The sequence below is a fragment of the Misgurnus anguillicaudatus genome, chromosome 6 (assembly GCF_027580225.2).
Source record: "Misgurnus anguillicaudatus chromosome 6, ASM2758022v2, whole genome shotgun sequence".
Classification (NCBI taxonomy): domain Eukaryota; kingdom Metazoa; phylum Chordata; class Actinopteri; order Cypriniformes; family Cobitidae; genus Misgurnus; species Misgurnus anguillicaudatus.
In genome coordinates this window covers 1,223,268-1,241,158 of record NC_073342.2, presented here as the reverse complement: position 1 = coordinate 1,241,158, position 17,891 = coordinate 1,223,268, and the positions used below count along the sequence as shown (strand labels likewise).

Below are 17,891 nucleotides of genomic sequence, written 5' to 3'. Positions count from 1 at the left end.
GGATTCTTCGGTTGTTTTGATTGATTCGGCCACACATTTTCTCTTTCTGTGCAACACTCCCCAAAGGGGCAATGCTTTTCGCACACTTGCGAGCAGGCCACCTGTCGCGTGTGAGGCGGAAACCTACCACTGTGTGTAACTTTGAAAGTGCTTCATGGCACAAGCGGTAAAGTGCATCACGAAAGAAGTTTGACCTGGCTTTGTATCAAAAGGCACGTGCTGTTTCTGCTCGGTTTCGAACCGAGGACCTTTCGCGTGTGAGGCGAACGTGATAACCACTACACTACAGAAACCTGCCTCTCACGGTCCCTGGTTGTTTGAACAGATTCTGCCACATATTTTCTCTGTACGCCACACATTTTAAAGGGAAAACCCCTAACGGTCGTTTAAAGTAACCGCACATACTGTATGAGAAAGGCGACGCATTTGCTGGGAATGCATGTATGTTTCTTTTGAAACAGGCAACCCTTGTACGTTGGCATTTAGCCACGATTGTGCTGAAATCCCACAGTGTATGTCCGGCTTTAGCGTTACAACCGTGGTGGGCAACGTCGGCCCTGTAATGCTGCAGTACTGCAGATTTTATTTCCAACCCTGATAAAACCTAGTTTTGTAGTATTCAGCCGACCCTTTAGACCTTAATTAGCCACAGTGCTACGATAAGAGCTGAAGATAAATTCTGCAGGAATGCGGCACTTCAGGAATGACGTTGCCTACACCTGCGTTAGAAGGTTCCAGGACGAACTTTGCGTCAGAAACATTAGCTGCAACCTACCGCTGCAAGCATGTGGGCTTTTTCCAAGGGGGCACCCGGATTTGAACCGGGGACCTCTTGATCTGCAGTCAAATGCTCTACCACTGAGCTATACCCCCGTGAAACCAACCCCACGCTGAAGAATTGAAAAAGCTTCACGTGTTGTACGTCGCAGCAATTAAAGCCATCGTGAGAATGTCCAAGTGAACGTGGGACGTCTCTATCTGCTGTTAAATGCTCTAGCACTGACCTATACAAATTGTGGTAGAGACAACGTATGCTTTCAACCATTCTGCTTATGTTTCCAGTTGTTATGATTCCTGTACTGTACTGTTCCACTTACACTGAACATCAACAAAGGCAACCCCTCAACCTAGTCTTTACCACTTTCTAGACAGTAGGCACGTAGGATGGACTTTAGAGTCTGAAAACACTCAAGTGCCCCCTGAGAATCTGGATTCAAAATGCAGAGTGCTAACAGTAACAGCCTTGAAGTTATTAGTATCTTGCCACCGCTTGCCGTATAATGTCATGCAGTAAACCGGAAGAGTTATTTCAGAAAGTTCCACCACGTTTGAACCCGGATCACTGGAGTCAGCCGACAGAGTTCTGCTTCAGGCAAAAGTTTTGGCCTCCAGCATTACACTTTTTTTGCAGGAGGGCTTGAAATTGTGGCTCATACGCCTTGGTTGCAGTTGCGGTTCAAAGGTAACGACAAACGACGAGGATGGGATTCGAACCCACGCGTGCAGAGCACAATGGATTAGCAGTCCATCGCCTTAACCACTCGGCCACCTCGTCCTTGGAACCGCTTCCTTTGGGCATTTCCCTAATCCTAACCGACCAGCAAGTACATAGCAGCTTGTGTCAAGTTGAATCAACTGTTGAGGTAATGAAATGCTATCTTTTAGAAAGCGTTCATATCAGCCTAATGGAAGGTAAAGGCGTTAAGAGAACTGTGGATTAGCAATCCATCGCCTTAGACATGTTTAGAAATCATAAAAAGGACTGACCTTTAAATGATAGGGGTTTTTTTCAAAATTGTTTTCAACAGATTTCAACATGAAACAGGCGAAAACCATTCAAGACTTTACGTAAAGGGAACAAGAGGTTTTCGTTGGCCTAAATTGCTGGGTAATGTAGACTGAACTTTAAAACCCTCACCCGCCGTAAGTTTAACTCTCACAAACCGACGATCGGGTTCGCAAACTGATTTAACTGTTCACGTAATTAAATCAATGTGGCTTAAACCCTTTCACATCTCTAACAAAGCGTTTATTTCAGAGGAACCGAGAACCTTTCGCGTGTGAGGCGAGCGTGTTAACCACTACACCATAGAAACCTGCTCATTTGGATTCTTCGGTTGTTTTGATTGATTCGGCCACACATTTTCTCTTTCTGTGCAACACTCCCCAAAGGGGCAATGCTTTTCGCACACTTGCGAGCAGGCCACCTGTCGCGTGTGAGGCGGAAACCTACCACTGTGTGTAACTTTGAAAGTGCTTCATGGCACAAGCGGTAAAGTGCATCACGAAAGAAGTTTGACCTGGCTTTGTATCAAAAGGCACGTGCTGTTTCTGCTCGGTTTCGAACCGAGGACCTTTCGCGTGTGAGGCGAACGTGATAACCACTACACTACAGAAACCTGCCTCTCACGGTCCCTGGTTGTTTGAACAGATTCTGCCACATATTTTCTCTGTACGCCACACATTTTAAAGGGAAAACCCCTAACGGTCGTTTAAAGTAACCGCACATACTGTATGAGAAAGGCGACGCATTTGCTGGGAATGCATGTATGTTTCTTTTGAAACAGGCAACCCTTGTACGTTGGCATTTAGCCACGATTGTGCTGAAATCCCACAGTGTATGTCCGGCTTTAGCGTTACAACCGTGGTGGGCAACGTCGGCCCTGTAATGCTGCAGTACTGCAGATTTTATTTCCAACCCTGATAAAACCTAGTTTTGTAGTATTCAGCCGACCCTTTAGACCTTAATTAGCCACAGTGCTACGATAAGAGCTGAAGATAAATTCTGCAGGAATGCGGCACTTCAGGAATGACGTTGCCTACACCTGCGTTAGAAGGTTCCAGGACGAACTTTGCGTCAGAAACATTAGCTGCAACCTACCGCTGCAAGCATGTGGGCTTTTTCCAAGGGGGCACCCGGATTTGAACCGGGGACCTCTTGATCTGCAGTCAAATGCTCTACCACTGAGCTATACCCCCGTGAAACCAACCCCACGCTGAAGAATTGAAAAAGCTTCACGTGTTGTACGTCGCAGCAATTAAAGCCATCGTGAGAATGTCCAAGTGAACGTGGGACGTCTCTATCTGCTGTTAAATGCTCTAGCACTGACCTATACAAATTGTGGTAGAGACAACGTATGCTTTCAACCATTCTGCTTATGTTTCCAGTTGTTATGATTCCTGTACTGTACTGTTCCACTTACACTGAACATCAACAAAGGCAACCCCTCAACCTAGTCTTTACCACTTTCTAGACAGTAGGCACGTAGGATGGACTTTAGAGTCTGAAAACACTCAAGTGCCCCCTGAGAATCTGGATTCAAAATGCAGAGTGCTAACAGTAACAGCCTTGAAGTTATTAGTATCTTGCCACCGCTTGCCGTATAATGTCATGCAGTAAACCGGAAGAGTTATTTCAGAAAGTTCCACCACGTTTGAACCCGGATCACTGGAGTCAGCCGACAGAGTTCTGCTTCAGGCAAAAGTTTTGGCCTCCAGCATTACACTTTTTTTGCAGGAGGGCTTGAAATTGTGGCTCATACGCCTTGGTTGCAGTTGCGGTTCAAAGGTAACGACAAACGACGAGGATGGGATTCGAACCCACGCGTGCAGAGCACAATGGATTAGCAGTCCATCGCCTTAACCACTCGGCCACCTCGTCCTTGGAACCGCTTCCTTTGGGCATTTCCCTAATCCTAACCGACCAGCAAGTACATAGCAGCTTGTGTCAAGTTGAATCAACTGTTGAGGTAATGAAATGCTATCTTTTAGAAAGCGTTCATATCAGCCTAATGGAAGGTAAAGGCGTTAAGAGAACTGTGGATTAGCAATCCATCGCCTTAGACATGTTTAGAAATCATAAAAAGGACTGACCTTTAAATGATAGGGGTTTTTTTCAAAATTGTTTTCAACAGATTTCAACATGAAACAGGCGAAAACCATTCAAGACTTTACGTAAAGGGAACAAGAGGTTTTCGTTGGCCTAAATTGCTGGGTAATGTAGACTGAACTTTAAAACCCTCACCCGCCGTAAGTTTAACTCTCACAAACCGACGATCGGGTTCGCAAACTGATTTAACTGTTCACGTAATTAAATCAATGTGGCTTAAACCCTTTCACATCTCTAACAAAGCGTTTATTTCAGAGGAACCGAGAACCTTTCGCGTGTGAGGCGAGCGTGTTAACCACTACACCATAGAAACCTGCTCATTTGGATTCTTCGGTTGTTTTGATTGATTCGGCCACACATTTTCTCTTTCTGTGCAACACTCCCCAAAGGGGCAATGCTTTTCGCACACTTGCGAGCAGGCCACCTGTCGCGTGTGAGGCGGAAACCTACCACTGTGTGTAACTTTGAAAGTGCTTCATGGCACAAGCGGTAAAGTGCATCACGAAAGAAGTTTGACCTGGCTTTGTATCAAAAGGCACGTGCTGTTTCTGCTCGGTTTCGAACCGAGGACCTTTCGCGTGTGAGGCGAACGTGATAACCACTACACTACAGAAACCTGCCTCTCACGGTCCCTGGTTGTTTGAACAGATTCTGCCACATATTTTCTCTGTACGCCACACATTTTAAAGGGAAAACCCCTAACGGTCGTTTAAAGTAACCGCACATACTGTATGAGAAAGGCGACGCATTTGCTGGGAATGCATGTATGTTTCTTTTGAAACAGGCAACCCTTGTACGTTGGCATTTAGCCACGATTGTGCTGAAATCCCACAGTGTATGTCCGGCTTTAGCGTTACAACCGTGGTGGGCAACGTCGGCCCTGTAATGCTGCAGTACTGCAGATTTTATTTCCAACCCTGATAAAACCTAGTTTTGTAGTATTCAGCCGACCCTTTAGACCTTAATTAGCCACAGTGCTACGATAAGAGCTGAAGATAAATTCTGCAGGAATGCGGCACTTCAGGAATGACGTTGCCTACACCTGCGTTAGAAGGTTCCAGGACGAACTTTGCGTCAGAAACATTAGCTGCAACCTACCGCTGCAAGCATGTGGGCTTTTTCCAAGGGGGCACCCGGATTTGAACCGGGGACCTCTTGATCTGCAGTCAAATGCTCTACCACTGAGCTATACCCCCGTGAAACCAACCCCACGCTGAAGAATTGAAAAAGCTTCACGTGTTGTACGTCGCAGCAATTAAAGCCATCGTGAGAATGTCCAAGTGAACGTGGGACGTCTCTATCTGCTGTTAAATGCTCTAGCACTGACCTATACAAATTGTGGTAGAGACAACGTATGCTTTCAACCATTCTGCTTATGTTTCCAGTTGTTATGATTCCTGTACTGTACTGTTCCACTTACACTGAACATCAACAAAGGCAACCCCTCAACCTAGTCTTTACCACTTTCTAGACAGTAGGCACGTAGGATGGACTTTAGAGTCTGAAAACACTCAAGTGCCCCCTGAGAATCTGGATTCAAAATGCAGAGTGCTAACAGTAACAGCCTTGAAGTTATTAGTATCTTGCCACCGCTTGCCGTATAATGTCATGCAGTAAACCGGAAGAGTTATTTCAGAAAGTTCCACCACGTTTGAACCCGGATCACTGGAGTCAGCCGACAGAGTTCTGCTTCAGGCAAAAGTTTTGGCCTCCAGCATTACACTTTTTTTGCAGGAGGGCTTGAAATTGTGGCTCATACGCCTTGGTTGCAGTTGCGGTTCAAAGGTAACGACAAACGACGAGGATGGGATTCGAACCCACGCGTGCAGAGCACAATGGATTAGCAGTCCATCGCCTTAACCACTCGGCCACCTCGTCCTTGGAACCGCTTCCTTTGGGCATTTCCCTAATCCTAACCGACCAGCAAGTACATAGCAGCTTGTGTCAAGTTGAATCAACTGTTGAGGTAATGAAATGCTATCTTTTAGAAAGCGTTCATATCAGCCTAATGGAAGGTAAAGGCGTTAAGAGAACTGTGGATTAGCAATCCATCGCCTTAGACATGTTTAGAAATCATAAAAAGGACTGACCTTTAAATGATAGGGTTTTTTTTCAAAATTGTTTTCAACAGATTTCAACATGAAACAGGCGAAAACCATTCAAGACTTTACGTAAAGGGAACAAGAGGTTTTCGTTGGCCTAAATTGCTGGGTAATGTAGACTGAACTTTAAAACCCTCACCCGCCGTAAGTTTAACTCTCACAAACCGACGATCGGGTTCGCAAACTGATTTAACTGTTCACGTAATTAAATCAATGTGGCTTAAACCCTTTCACATCTCTAACAAAGCGTTTATTTCAGAGGAACCGAGAACCTTTCGCGTGTGAGGCGAGCGTGTTAACCACTACACCATAGAAACCTGCTCATTTGGATTCTTCGGTTGTTTTGATTGATTCGGCCACACATTTTCTCTTTCTGTGCAACACTCCCCAAAGGGGCAATGCTTTTCGCACACTTGCGAGCAGGCCACCTGTCGCGTGTGAGGCGGAAACCTACCACTGTGTGTAACTTTGAAAGTGCTTCATGGCACAAGCGGTAAAGTGCATCACGAAAGAAGTTTGACCTGGCTTTGTATCAAAAGGCACGTGCTGTTTCTGCTCGGTTTCGAACCGAGGACCTTTCGCGTGTGAGGCGAACGTGATAACCACTACACTACAGAAACCTGCCTCTCACGGTCCCTGGTTGTTTGAACAGATTCTGCCACATATTTTCTCTGTACGCCACACATTTTAAAGGGAAAACCCCTAACGGTCGTTTAAAGTAACCGCACATACTGTATGAGAAAGGCGACGCATTTGCTGGGAATGCATGTATGTTTCTTTTGAAACAGGCAACCCTTGTACGTTGGCATTTAGCCACGATTGTGCTGAAATCCCACAGTGTATGTCCGGCTTTAGCGTTACAACCGTGGTGGGCAACGTCGGCCCTGTAATGCTGCAGTACTGCAGATTTTATTTCCAACCCTGATAAAACCTAGTTTTGTAGTATTCAGCCGACCCTTTAGACCTTAATTAGCCACAGTGCTACGATAAGAGCTGAAGATAAATTCTGCAGGAATGCGGCACTTCAGGAATGACGTTGCCTACACCTGCGTTAGAAGGTTCCAGGACGAACTTTGCGTCAGAAACATTAGCTGCAACCTACCGCTGCAAGCATGTGGGCTTTTTCCAAGGGGGCACCCGGATTTGAACCGGGGACCTCTTGATCTGCAGTCAAATGCTCTACCACTGAGCTATACCCCCGTGAAACCAACCCCACGCTGAAGAATTGAAAAAGCTTCACGTGTTGTACGTCGCAGCAATTAAAGCCATCGTGAGAATGTCCAAGTGAACGTGGGACGTCTCTATCTGCTGTTAAATGCTCTAGCACTGACCTATACAAATTGTGGTAGAGACAACGTATGCTTTCAACCATTCTGCTTATGTTTCCAGTTGTTATGATTCCTGTACTGTACTGTTCCACTTACACTGAACATCAACAAAGGCAACCCCTCAACCTAGTCTTTACCACTTTCTAGACAGTAGGCACGTAGGATGGACTTTAGAGTCTGAAAACACTCAAGTGCCCCCTGAGAATCTGGATTCAAAATGCAGAGTGCTAACAGTAACAGCCTTGAAGTTATTAGTATCTTGCCACCGCTTGCCGTATAATGTCATGCAGTAAACCGGAAGAGTTATTTCAGAAAGTTCCACCACGTTTGAACCCGGATCACTGGAGTCAGCCGACAGAGTTCTGCTTCAGGCAAAAGTTTTGGCCTCCAGCATTACACTTTTTTTGCAGGAGGGCTTGAAATTGTGGCTCATACGCCTTGGTTGCAGTTGCGGTTCAAAGGTAACGACAAACGACGAGGATGGGATTCGAACCCACGCGTGCAGAGCACAATGGATTAGCAGTCCATCGCCTTAACCACTCGGCCACCTCGTCCTTGGAACCGCATCCTTTGGGCATTTCCCTAATCCTAACCGACCAGCAAGTACATAGCAGCTTGTGTCAAGTTGAATCAACTGTTGAGGTAATGAAATGCTATCTTTTAGAAAGCGTTCATATCAGCCTAATGGAAGGTAAAGGCGTTAAGAGAACTGTGGATTAGCAATCCATCGCCTTAGACATGTTTAGAAATCATAAAAAGGACTGACCTTTAAATGATAGGGTTTTTTTTCAAAATTGTTTTCAACAGATTTCAACATGAAACAGGCGAAAACCATTCAAGACTTTACGTAAAGGGAACAAGAGGTTTTCGTTGGCCTAAATTGCTGGGTAATGTAGACTGAACTTTAAAACCCTCACCCGCCGTAAGTTTAACTCTCACAAACCGACGATCGGGTTCGCAAACTGATTTAACTGTTCACGTAATTAAATCAATGTGGCTTAAACCCTTTCACATCTCTAACAAAGCGTTTATTTCAGAGGAACCGAGAACCTTTCGCGTGTGAGGCGAGCGTGTTAACCACTACACCATAGAAACCTGCTCATTTGGATTCTTCGGTTGTTTTGATTGATTCGGCCACACATTTTCTCTTTCTGTGCAACACTCCCCAAAGGGGCAATGCTTTTCGCACACTTGCGAGCAGGCCACCTGTCGCGTGTGAGGCGGAAACCTACCACTGTGTGTAACTTTGAAAGTGCTTCATGGCACAAGCGGTAAAGTGCATCACGAAAGAAGTTTGACCTGGCTTTGTATCAAAAGGCACATGCTGTTTCTGCTCGGTTTCGAACCGAGGACCTTTCGCGTGTGAGGCGAATGTGATAACCACTACACTACAGAAACCTGCCTCTCACGGTCCCTGGTTGTTTGAACAGATTCTGCCACATATTTTCTCTGTACGCCACACATTTTAAAGGGAAAACCCCTAACGGTCGTTTAAAGTAACCGCACATACTGTATGAGAAAGGCGACGCATTTGCTGGGAATGCATGTATGTTTCTTTTGGAACAGGCAAACCTTGTACGTTGGCATTTAGCCACGATTGTGCTGAAATCCCACAGTGTATGTCCGGCTTTAGCGTTACAACCGTGGTGGGCAACGTCGGCCCTGTAATGCTGCAGTACTGCAGATTTTATTTCCAACCCTGATAAAACCTAGTTTTGTAGTTTTCAGCCGACCCTTTAGACCTTAATTAGCCACAGAGCTACGATAAGAGCTGAAGATAAATTCTGCAGGAATGCGGCACTCCAGGAATGACGTTGCCTACACCTGCGTTACAAGGTTCCAGGACGAACTTTGCGTCAGAAACATTAGCACGCCGACCTACCGCTGCAAGCATGTGGGCTTTTTCTAAGGGGGCACCCGGATTTGAACCGGGGACCTCTTGATCTGCAGTCAAATGCTCTACCACTGAGCTATACCCCCGTGAAACCAACACCACGCTGAAGAATTGAAAAAGCTTCACGTGTTGTACGTCGCAGCAATTAAAGCCATCGTGAGAATGTCCAAGTGAACGTGGGACGTCTCTATCTGCTGTTAAATGCTCTAGCACTGACCTATACAAATTGTGGTAGAGACAACGTATGCTTTCAACCATTCTGCTTATGTTTCCAGTTGTTATGATTCCTGTACTGTACTGTTCCACTTACACTGAACATCAACAAAGGCAACCCCTCAACCTAGTCTTTACCACTTTCTAGACAGTAGGCACGTAGGATGGACTTTAGAGTCTGAAAACACTCAAGTGCCCCCTGAGAATCTGGATTCAAAATGCAGAGTGCTAACAGTAACAGCCTTGAAGTTATTAGTATCTTGCCACCGCTTGCCGTATAATGTCATGCAGTAAACTGGAAGAGTTATTTGAGAAAGTTCCACCACGTTTGAACCCGGATCACTGGAGTCAGCCGACAGAGTTCTGCTTCACGCAAAAGTTTTGGCCTCCAGCATTACATGTTTTTTGCAGGAGGGCTTGAAATTGTGGCTTATACGCCTTGGTTGCAGTTGCAGTTCAAAGGTAACGACAAACGACGAGGATGGGATTCGAACCCACGCGTGCAGAGCACAATGGATTAGCAGTCCATCGCCTTAACCACTCGGCCACCTCGTCCTTGGAACCGCATCCTTTGGGCATTTCCCTAATCCTAACCGACCAGCAAGTACATAGCAGCTTGTGTCAAGTTGAATCAACTGTTGAGGTAATGAAATGCTATCTTTTAGAAAGCGTTCATATCAGCCTAATGGAAGTTAAAGGCGTTAAGAGAACTGTGGATTAGCAATCCATCGCCTTAGACATGTTTAGAAATCATAAAAAGGACTGACCTTTAAATGATAGGGGTTTTTTTCAAAATTGTTTTCAACAGATTTCAACATGAAACAGGCGAAAACCATTCAAGACTTTACGTAAAGGGAACAAGAGGTTTTCGTTGGCCTAAATTGCTGGGTAATGTAGACTGAACTTTAAAACCCTCACCCGCCGTAAGTTTAACTCTCACAAACCGACGATCGGGTTCGCAAACTGATTTAACTGTTCACGTAATTAAATCAATGTGGCTTAAACCCTTTCACATCTCTAACAAAGCGTTTATTTCAGAGGAACCGAGAACCTTTCGCGTGTGAGGCGAGCGTGTTAACCACTACACCATAGAAACCTGCTCATTTGGATTCTTCGGTTGTTTTGATTGATTCGGCCACACATTTTCTCTTTCTGTGCAACACTCCCCAAAGGGGCAATGCTTTTCGCACACTTGCGAGCAGGCCACCTGTCGCGTGTGAGGCGGAAACCTACCACTGTGTGTAACTTTGAAAGTGCTTCATGGCACTTCATGGTAAAGTGCATCACGAAAGAAGTTTGACCTGGCTTTGTATCAAAAGGCACATGCTGTTTCTGCTCGGTTTCGAACCGAGGACCTTTCGCGTGTGAGGCGAATGTGATAACCACTACACTACAGAAACCTGCCTCTCACGGTCCCTGGTTGTTTGAACAGATTCTGCCACATATTTTCTCTGTACGCCACACATTTTAAAGGGAAAACCCCTAACGGTCGTTTAAAGTAACCGCACATACTGTATGAGAAAGGCGACGCATTTGCTGGGAATGCATGTATGTTTCTTTTGGAACAGGCAAACCTTGTACGTTGGCATTTAGCCACGATTGTGCTGAAATCCCACAGTGTATGTCCGGCTTTAGCGTTACAACCGTGGTGGGCAACGTCGGCCCTGTAATGCTGCAGTACTGCAGATTTTATTTCCAACCCTGATAAAACCTAGTTTTGTAGTTTTCAGCCGACCCTTTAGACCTTAATTAGCCACAGAGCTACGATAAGAGCTGAAGATAAATTCTGCAGGAATGCGGCACTCCAGGAATGACGTTGCCTACACCTGCGTTACAAGGTTCCAGGACGAACTTTGCGTCAGAAACATTAGCACGCCGACCTACCGCTGCAAGCATGTGGGCTTTTTCTAAGGGGGCACCCGGATTTGAACCGGGGACCTCTTGATCTGCAGTCAAATGCTCTACCACTGAGCTATACCCCCGTGAAACCAACACCACGCTGAAGAATTGAAAAAGCTTCACGTGTTGTACGTCGCAGCAATTAAAGCCATCGTGAGAATGTCCAAGTGAACGTGGGACGTCTCTATCTGCTGTTAAATGCTCTAGCACTGACCTATACAAATTGTGGTAGAGACAACGTATGCTTTCAACCATTCTGCTTATGTTTCCAGTTGTTATGATTCCTGTACTGTACTGTTCCACTTACACTGAACATCAACAAAGGCAACCCCTCAACCTAGTCTTTACCACTTTCTAGACAGTAGGCACGTAGGATGGACTTTAGAGTCTGAAAACACTCAAGTGCCCCCTGAGAATCTGGATTCAAAATGCAGAGTGCTAACAGTAACAGCCTTGAAGTTATTAGTATCTTGCCACCGCTTGCCGTATAATGTCATGCAGTAAACTGGAAGAGTTATTTGAGAAAGTTCCACCACGTTTGAACCCGGATCACTGGAGTCAGTCGACAGAGTTCTGCTTCACGCAAAAGTTTTGGCCTCCAGCATTACATGTTTTTTGCAGGAGGGCTTGAAATTGTGGCTTATACGCCTTGGTTGCAGTTGCAGTTCAAAGGTAACGACAAACGACGAGGATGGGATTCGAACCCACGCGTGCAGAGCACAATGGATTAGCAGTCCATCGCCTTAACCACTCGGCCACCTCGTCCTTGGAACCGCATCCTTTGGGCATTTCCCTAATCCTAACCGACCAGCAAGTACATAGCAGCTTGTGTCAAGTTGAATCAACTGTTGAGGTAATGAAATGCTATCTTTTAGAAAGCGTTCATATCAGCCTAATGGAAGTTAAAGGCGTTAAGAGAACTGTGGATTAGCAATCCATCGCCTTAGACATGTTTAGAAATCATAAAAAGGACTGACCTTTAAATGATAGGGTTTTTTTTCAAAATTGTTTTCAACAGATTTCAACATGAAACAGGCGAAAACCATTCAAGACTTTACGTAAAGGGAACAAGAGGTTTTCGTTGGCCTAAATTGCTGGGTAATGTAGACTGAACTTTAAAACCCTCACCCGCCGTAAGTTTAACTCTCACAAACCGACGATCGGGTTCGCAAACTGATTTAACTGTTCACGTAATTAAATCAATGTGGCTTAAACCCTTTCACATCTCTAACAAAGCGTTTATTTCAGAGGAACCGAGAACCTTTCGCGTGTGAGGCGAGCGTGTTAACCACTACACCATAGAAACCTGCTCATTTGGATTCTTCGGTTGTTTTGATTGATTCGGCCACACATTTTCTCTTTCTGTGCAACACTCCCCAAAGGGGCAACGCTTTTCGCACACTTGCGAGCAGGCCACCTGTCGCGTGTGAGGCGGAAACCTACCACTGTGTGTAACTTTGAAAGTGCTTCATGGCACTTCATGGTAAAGTGCATCACGAAAGAAGTTTGACCTGGCTTTGTATCAAAAGGCACATGCTGTTTCTGCTCGGTTTCGAACCGAGGACCTTTCGCGTGTGAGGCGAATGTGATAACCACTACACTACAGAAACCTGCCTCTCACGGTCCCTGGTTGTTTGAACAGATTCTGCCACATACTTTCTCTGTACGCCACACATTTTAAAGGGAAAACCCCTAACGGTCGTTTAAAGTAACCGCACATACTGTATGAGAAAGGCGACGCATTTGCTGGGAATGCATGTATGTTTCTTTTGGAACAGGCAAACCTTGTACGTTGGCATTTAGCCACGATTGTGCTGAAATCCCACAGTGTATGTCCGGCTTTAGCGTTACAACCGTGGTGGGCAACGTCGGCCCTGTAATGCTGCAGTACTGCAGATTTTATTTCCAACCCTGATAAAACCTAGTTTTGTAGTTTTCAGCCGACCCTTTAGACCTTAATTAGCCACAGAGCTACGATAAGAGCTGAAGATAAATTCTGCAGGAATGCGGCACTCCAGGAATGACGTTGCCTACACCTGCGTTACAAGGTTCCAGGACGAACTTTGCGTCAGAAACATTAGCACGCCGACCTACCGCTGCAAGCATGTGGGCTTTTTCTAAGGGGGCACCCGGATTTGAACCGGGGACCTCTTGATCTGCAGTCAAATGCTCTACCACTGAGCTATACCCCCGTGAAACCAACACCACGCTGAAGAATTGAAAAAGCTTCACGTGTTGTACGTCGCAGCAATTAAAGCCATCGTGAGAATGTCCAAGTGAACGTGGGACGTCTCTATCTGCTGTTAAATGCTCTAGCACTGACCTATACAAATTGTGGTAGAGACAACGTATGCTTTCAACCATTCTGCTTATGTTTCCAGTTGTTATGATTCCTGTACTGTACTGTTCCACTTACACTGAACATCAACAAAGGCAACCCCTCAACCTAGTCTTTACCACTTTCTAGACAGTAGGCACGTAGGATGGACTTTAGAGTCTGAAAACACTCAAGTGCCCCCTGAGAATCTGGATTCAAAATGCAGAGTGCTAACAGTAACAGCCTTGAAGTTATTAGTATCTTGCCACCGCTTGCCGTATAATGTCATGCAGTAAACTGGAAGAGTTATTTGAGAAAGTTCCACCACGTTTGAACCCGGATCACTGGAGTCAGCCGACAGAGTTCTGCTTCACGCAAAAGTTTTGGCCTCCAGCATTACATGTTTTTTGCAGGAGGGCTTGAAATTGTGGCTTATACGCCTTGGTTGCAGTTGCAGTTCAAAGGTAACGACAAACGACGAGGATGGGATTCGAACCCACGCGTGCAGAGCACAATGGATTAGCAGTCCATCGCCTTAACCACTCGGCCACCTCGTCCTTGGAACCGCATCCTTTGGGCATTTCCCTAATCCTAACCGACCAGCAAGTACATAGCAGCTTGTGTCAAGTTGAATCAACTGTTGAGGTAATGAAATGCTATCTTTTAGAAAGCGTTCATATCAGCCTAATGGAAGTTAAAGGCGTTAAGAGAACTGTGGATTAGCAATCCATCGCCTTAGACATGTTTAGAAATCATAAAAAGGACTGACCTTTAAATGATAGGGGTTTTTTTCAAAATTGTTTTCAACAGATTTCAACATGAAACAGGCGAAAACCATTCAAGACTTTACGTAAAGGGAACAAGAGGTTTTCGTTGGCCTAAATTGCTGGGTAATGTAGACTGAACTTTAAAACCCTCACCCGCCGTAAGTTTAACTCTCACAAACCGACGATCGGGTTCGCAAACTGATTTAACTGTTCACGTAATTAAATCAATGTGGCTTAAACCCTTTCACATCTCTAACAAAGCGTTTATTTCAGAGGAACCGAGAACCTTTCGCGTGTGAGGCGAGCGTGTTAACCACTACACCATAGAAACCTGCTCATTTGGATTCTTCGGTTGTTTTGATTGATTCGGCCACACATTTTCTCTTTCTGTGCAACACTCCCCAAAGGGGCAATGCTTTTCGCACACTTGCGAGCAGGCCACCTGTCGCGTGTGAGGCGGAAACCTACCACTGTGTGTAACTTTGAAAGTGCTTCATGGCACTTCATGGTAAAGTGCATCACGAAAGAAGTTTGACCTGGCTTTGTATCAAAAGGCACATGCTGTTTCTGCTCGGTTTCGAACCGAGGACCTTTCGCGTGTGAGGCGAATGTGATAACCACTACACTACAGAAACCTGCCTCTCACGGTCCCTGGTTGTTTGAACAGATTCTGCCACATATTTTCTCTGTACGCCACACATTTTAAAGGGAAAACCCCTAACGGTCGTTTAAAGTAACCGCACATACTGTATGAGAAAGGCGACGCATTTGCTGGGAATGCATGTATGTTTCTTTTGGAACAGGCAAACCTTGTACGTTGGCATTTAGCCACGATTGTGCTGAAATCCCACAGTGTATGTCCGGCTTTAGCGTTACAACCGTGGTGGGCAACGTCGGCCCTGTAATGCTGCAGTACTGCAGATTTTATTTCCAACCCTGATAAAACCTAGTTTTGTAGTTTTCAGCCGACCCTTTAGACCTTAATTAGCCACAGAGCTACGATAAGAGCTGAAGATAAATTCTGCAGGAATGCGGCACTCCAGGAATGACGTTGCCTACACCTGCGTTACAAGGTTCCAGGACGAACTTTGCGTCAGAAACATTAGCACGCCGACCTACCGCTGCAAGCATGTGGGCTTTTTCTAAGGGGGCACCCGGATTTGAACCGGGGACCTCTTGATCTGCAGTCAAATGCTCTACCACTGAGCTATACCCCCGTGAAACCAACACCACGCTGAAGAATTGAAAAAGCTTCACGTGTTGTACGTCGCAGCAATTAAAGCCATCGTGAGAATGTCCAAGTGAACGTGGGACGTCTCTATCTGCTGTTAAATGCTCTAGCACTGACCTATACAAATTGTGGTAGAGACAACGTATGCTTTCAACCATTCTGCTTATGTTTCCAGTTGTTATGATTCCTGTACTGTACTGTTCCACTTACACTGAACATCAACAAAGGCAACCCCTCAACCTAGTCTTTACCACTTTCTAGACAGTAGGCACGTAGGATGGACTTTAGAGTCTGAAAACACTCAAGTGCCCCCTGAGAATCTGGATTCAAAATGCAGAGTGCTAACAGTAACAGCCTTGAAGTTATTAGTATCTTGCCACCGCTTGCCGTATAATGTCATGCAGTAAACTGGAAGAGTTATTTGAGAAAGTTCCACCACGTTTGAACCCGGATCACTGGAGTCAGTCGACAGAGTTCTGCTTCACGCAAAAGTTTTGGCCTCCAGCATTACATGTTTTTTGCAGGAGGGCTTGAAATTGTGGCTTATACGCCTTGGTTGCAGTTGCAGTTCAAAGGTAACGACAAACGACGAGGATGGGATTCGAACCCACGCGTGCAGAGCACAATGGATTAGCAGTCCATCGCCTTAACCACTCGGCCACCTCGTCCTTGGAACCGCATCCTTTGGGCATTTCCCTAATCCTAACCGACCAGCAAGTACATAGCAGCTTGTGTCAAGTTGAATCAACTGTTGAGGTAATGAAATGCTATCTTTTAGAAAGCGTTCATATCAGCCTAATGGAAGTTAAAGGCGTTAAGAGAACTGTGGATTAGCAATCCATCGCCTTAGACATGTTTAGAAATCATAAAAAGGACTGACCTTTAAATGATAGGGTTTTTTTTCAAAATTGTTTTCAACAGATTTCAACATGAAACAGGCGAAAACCATTCAAGACTTTACGTAAAGGGAACAAGAGGTTTTCGTTGGCCTAAATTGCTGGGTAATGTAGACTGAACTTTAAAACCCTCACCCGCCGTAAGTTTAACTCTCACAAACCGACGATCGGGTTCGCAAACTGATTTAACTGTTCACGTAATTAAATCAATGTGGCTTAAACCCTTTCACATCTCTAACAAAGCGTTTATTTCAGAGGAACCGAGAACCTTTCGCGTGTGAGGCGAGCGTGTTAACCACTACACCATAGAAACCTGCTCATTTGGATTCTTCGGTTGTTTTGATTGATTCGGCCACACATTTTCTCTTTCTGTGCAACACTCCCCAAAGGGGCAACGCTTTTCGCACACTTGCGAGCAGGCCACCTGTCGCGTGTGAGGCGGAAACCTACCACTGTGTGTAACTTTGAAAGTGCTTCATGGCACTTCATGGTAAAGTGCATCACGAAAGAAGTTTGACCTGGCTTTGTATCAAAAGGCACATGCTGTTTCTGCTCGGTTTCGAACCGAGGACCTTTCGCGTGTGAGGCGAATGTGATAACCACTACACTACAGAAACCTGCCTCTCACGGTCCCTGGTTGTTTGAACAGATTCTGCCACATACTTTCTCTGTACGCCACACATTTTAAAGGGAAAACCCCTAACGGTCGTTTAAAGTAACCGCACATACTGTATGAGAAAGGCGACGCATTTGCTGGGAATGCATGTATGTTTCTTTTGGAACAGGCAAACCTTGTACGTTGGCATTTAGCCACGATTGTGCTGAAATCCCACAGTGTATGTCCGGCTTTAGCGTTACAACCGTGGTGGGCAACGTCGGCCCTGTAATGCTGCAGTACTGCAGATTTTATTTCCAACCCTGATAAAACCTAGTTTTGTAGTTTTCAGCCGACCCTTTAGACCTTAATTAGCCACAGAGCTACGATAAGAGCTGAAGATAAATTCTGCAGGAATGCGGCACTCCAGGAATGACGTTGCCTACACCTGCGTTACAAGGTTCCAGGACGAACTTTGCGTCAGAAACATTAGCACGCCGACCTACCGCTGCAAGCATGTGGGCTTTTTCTAAGGGGGCACCCGGATTTGAACCGGGGACCTCTTGATCTGCAGTCAAATGCTCTACCACTGAGCTATACCCCCGTGAAACCAACACCACGCTGAAGAATTGAAAAAGCTTCACGTGTTGTACGTCGCAGCAATTAAAGCCATCGTGAGAATGTCCAAGTGAACGTGGGACGTCTCTATCTGCTGTTAAATGCTCTAGCACTGACCTATACAAATTGTGGTAGAGACAAC

The 17,891-nt window shown here is 45.6% G+C and overlaps 26 non-coding genes across 26 annotated transcripts; all 26 read right to left on the bottom strand.

Annotated features, from left to right (window-relative positions):
• Window positions 1–220: 220 nt before the first annotated feature.
• Window positions 221–293, bottom strand: trnav-cac (transfer RNA valine (anticodon CAC)). Its single transcript has one exon. It is a non-coding gene; the product is annotated as a tRNA-Val (tRNA).
• Window positions 294–801: 508 nt separating this feature from the next.
• Window positions 802–873, bottom strand: trnac-gca (transfer RNA cysteine (anticodon GCA)). The gene has a single exon. It is a non-coding gene; the product is annotated as a tRNA-Cys (tRNA).
• Window positions 874–1,473: 600 nt separating this feature from the next.
• trnas-gcu (transfer RNA serine (anticodon GCU)) lies at window positions 1,474–1,555 on the bottom strand. The gene has a single exon. It is a non-coding gene; the product is annotated as a tRNA-Ser (tRNA).
• A 771-nt stretch (window positions 1,556–2,326) lies between these two features.
• On the bottom strand, window positions 2,327–2,399 carry trnav-cac (transfer RNA valine (anticodon CAC)). The gene has a single exon. It is a non-coding gene; the product is annotated as a tRNA-Val (tRNA).
• A 508-nt stretch (window positions 2,400–2,907) lies between these two features.
• Window positions 2,908–2,979, bottom strand: trnac-gca (transfer RNA cysteine (anticodon GCA)). The gene has a single exon. It is a non-coding gene; the product is annotated as a tRNA-Cys (tRNA).
• A 600-nt stretch (window positions 2,980–3,579) lies between these two features.
• On the bottom strand, window positions 3,580–3,661 carry trnas-gcu (transfer RNA serine (anticodon GCU)). The gene has a single exon. It is a non-coding gene; the product is annotated as a tRNA-Ser (tRNA).
• Window positions 3,662–4,432: 771 nt separating this feature from the next.
• On the bottom strand, window positions 4,433–4,505 carry trnav-cac (transfer RNA valine (anticodon CAC)). The gene has a single exon. It is a non-coding gene; the product is annotated as a tRNA-Val (tRNA).
• A 508-nt stretch (window positions 4,506–5,013) lies between these two features.
• trnac-gca (transfer RNA cysteine (anticodon GCA)) lies at window positions 5,014–5,085 on the bottom strand. The gene has a single exon. It is a non-coding gene; the product is annotated as a tRNA-Cys (tRNA).
• A 600-nt stretch (window positions 5,086–5,685) lies between these two features.
• On the bottom strand, window positions 5,686–5,767 carry trnas-gcu (transfer RNA serine (anticodon GCU)). Its single transcript has one exon. It is a non-coding gene; the product is annotated as a tRNA-Ser (tRNA).
• Window positions 5,768–6,538: 771 nt separating this feature from the next.
• On the bottom strand, window positions 6,539–6,611 carry trnav-cac (transfer RNA valine (anticodon CAC)). Its single transcript has one exon. It is a non-coding gene; the product is annotated as a tRNA-Val (tRNA).
• Window positions 6,612–7,119: 508 nt separating this feature from the next.
• Window positions 7,120–7,191, bottom strand: trnac-gca (transfer RNA cysteine (anticodon GCA)). Its single transcript has one exon. It is a non-coding gene; the product is annotated as a tRNA-Cys (tRNA).
• A 600-nt stretch (window positions 7,192–7,791) lies between these two features.
• trnas-gcu (transfer RNA serine (anticodon GCU)) lies at window positions 7,792–7,873 on the bottom strand. Its single transcript has one exon. It is a non-coding gene; the product is annotated as a tRNA-Ser (tRNA).
• Window positions 7,874–8,644: 771 nt separating this feature from the next.
• Window positions 8,645–8,717, bottom strand: trnav-cac (transfer RNA valine (anticodon CAC)). The gene has a single exon. It is a non-coding gene; the product is annotated as a tRNA-Val (tRNA).
• A 510-nt stretch (window positions 8,718–9,227) lies between these two features.
• trnac-gca (transfer RNA cysteine (anticodon GCA)) lies at window positions 9,228–9,299 on the bottom strand. Its single transcript has one exon. It is a non-coding gene; the product is annotated as a tRNA-Cys (tRNA).
• A 600-nt stretch (window positions 9,300–9,899) lies between these two features.
• Window positions 9,900–9,981, bottom strand: trnas-gcu (transfer RNA serine (anticodon GCU)). Its single transcript has one exon. It is a non-coding gene; the product is annotated as a tRNA-Ser (tRNA).
• Window positions 9,982–10,753: 772 nt separating this feature from the next.
• Window positions 10,754–10,826, bottom strand: trnav-cac (transfer RNA valine (anticodon CAC)). The gene has a single exon. It is a non-coding gene; the product is annotated as a tRNA-Val (tRNA).
• A 510-nt stretch (window positions 10,827–11,336) lies between these two features.
• On the bottom strand, window positions 11,337–11,408 carry trnac-gca (transfer RNA cysteine (anticodon GCA)). The gene has a single exon. It is a non-coding gene; the product is annotated as a tRNA-Cys (tRNA).
• A 600-nt stretch (window positions 11,409–12,008) lies between these two features.
• trnas-gcu (transfer RNA serine (anticodon GCU)) lies at window positions 12,009–12,090 on the bottom strand. The gene has a single exon. It is a non-coding gene; the product is annotated as a tRNA-Ser (tRNA).
• A 772-nt stretch (window positions 12,091–12,862) lies between these two features.
• trnav-cac (transfer RNA valine (anticodon CAC)) lies at window positions 12,863–12,935 on the bottom strand. Its single transcript has one exon. It is a non-coding gene; the product is annotated as a tRNA-Val (tRNA).
• Window positions 12,936–13,445: 510 nt separating this feature from the next.
• Window positions 13,446–13,517, bottom strand: trnac-gca (transfer RNA cysteine (anticodon GCA)). Its single transcript has one exon. It is a non-coding gene; the product is annotated as a tRNA-Cys (tRNA).
• Window positions 13,518–14,117: 600 nt separating this feature from the next.
• Window positions 14,118–14,199, bottom strand: trnas-gcu (transfer RNA serine (anticodon GCU)). The gene has a single exon. It is a non-coding gene; the product is annotated as a tRNA-Ser (tRNA).
• Window positions 14,200–14,971: 772 nt separating this feature from the next.
• On the bottom strand, window positions 14,972–15,044 carry trnav-cac (transfer RNA valine (anticodon CAC)). The gene has a single exon. It is a non-coding gene; the product is annotated as a tRNA-Val (tRNA).
• A 510-nt stretch (window positions 15,045–15,554) lies between these two features.
• Window positions 15,555–15,626, bottom strand: trnac-gca (transfer RNA cysteine (anticodon GCA)). Its single transcript has one exon. It is a non-coding gene; the product is annotated as a tRNA-Cys (tRNA).
• Window positions 15,627–16,226: 600 nt separating this feature from the next.
• trnas-gcu (transfer RNA serine (anticodon GCU)) lies at window positions 16,227–16,308 on the bottom strand. Its single transcript has one exon. It is a non-coding gene; the product is annotated as a tRNA-Ser (tRNA).
• Window positions 16,309–17,080: 772 nt separating this feature from the next.
• trnav-cac (transfer RNA valine (anticodon CAC)) lies at window positions 17,081–17,153 on the bottom strand. The gene has a single exon. It is a non-coding gene; the product is annotated as a tRNA-Val (tRNA).
• Window positions 17,154–17,663: 510 nt separating this feature from the next.
• Window positions 17,664–17,735, bottom strand: trnac-gca (transfer RNA cysteine (anticodon GCA)). Its single transcript has one exon. It is a non-coding gene; the product is annotated as a tRNA-Cys (tRNA).
• Window positions 17,736–17,891: the final 156 nt, after the last annotated feature.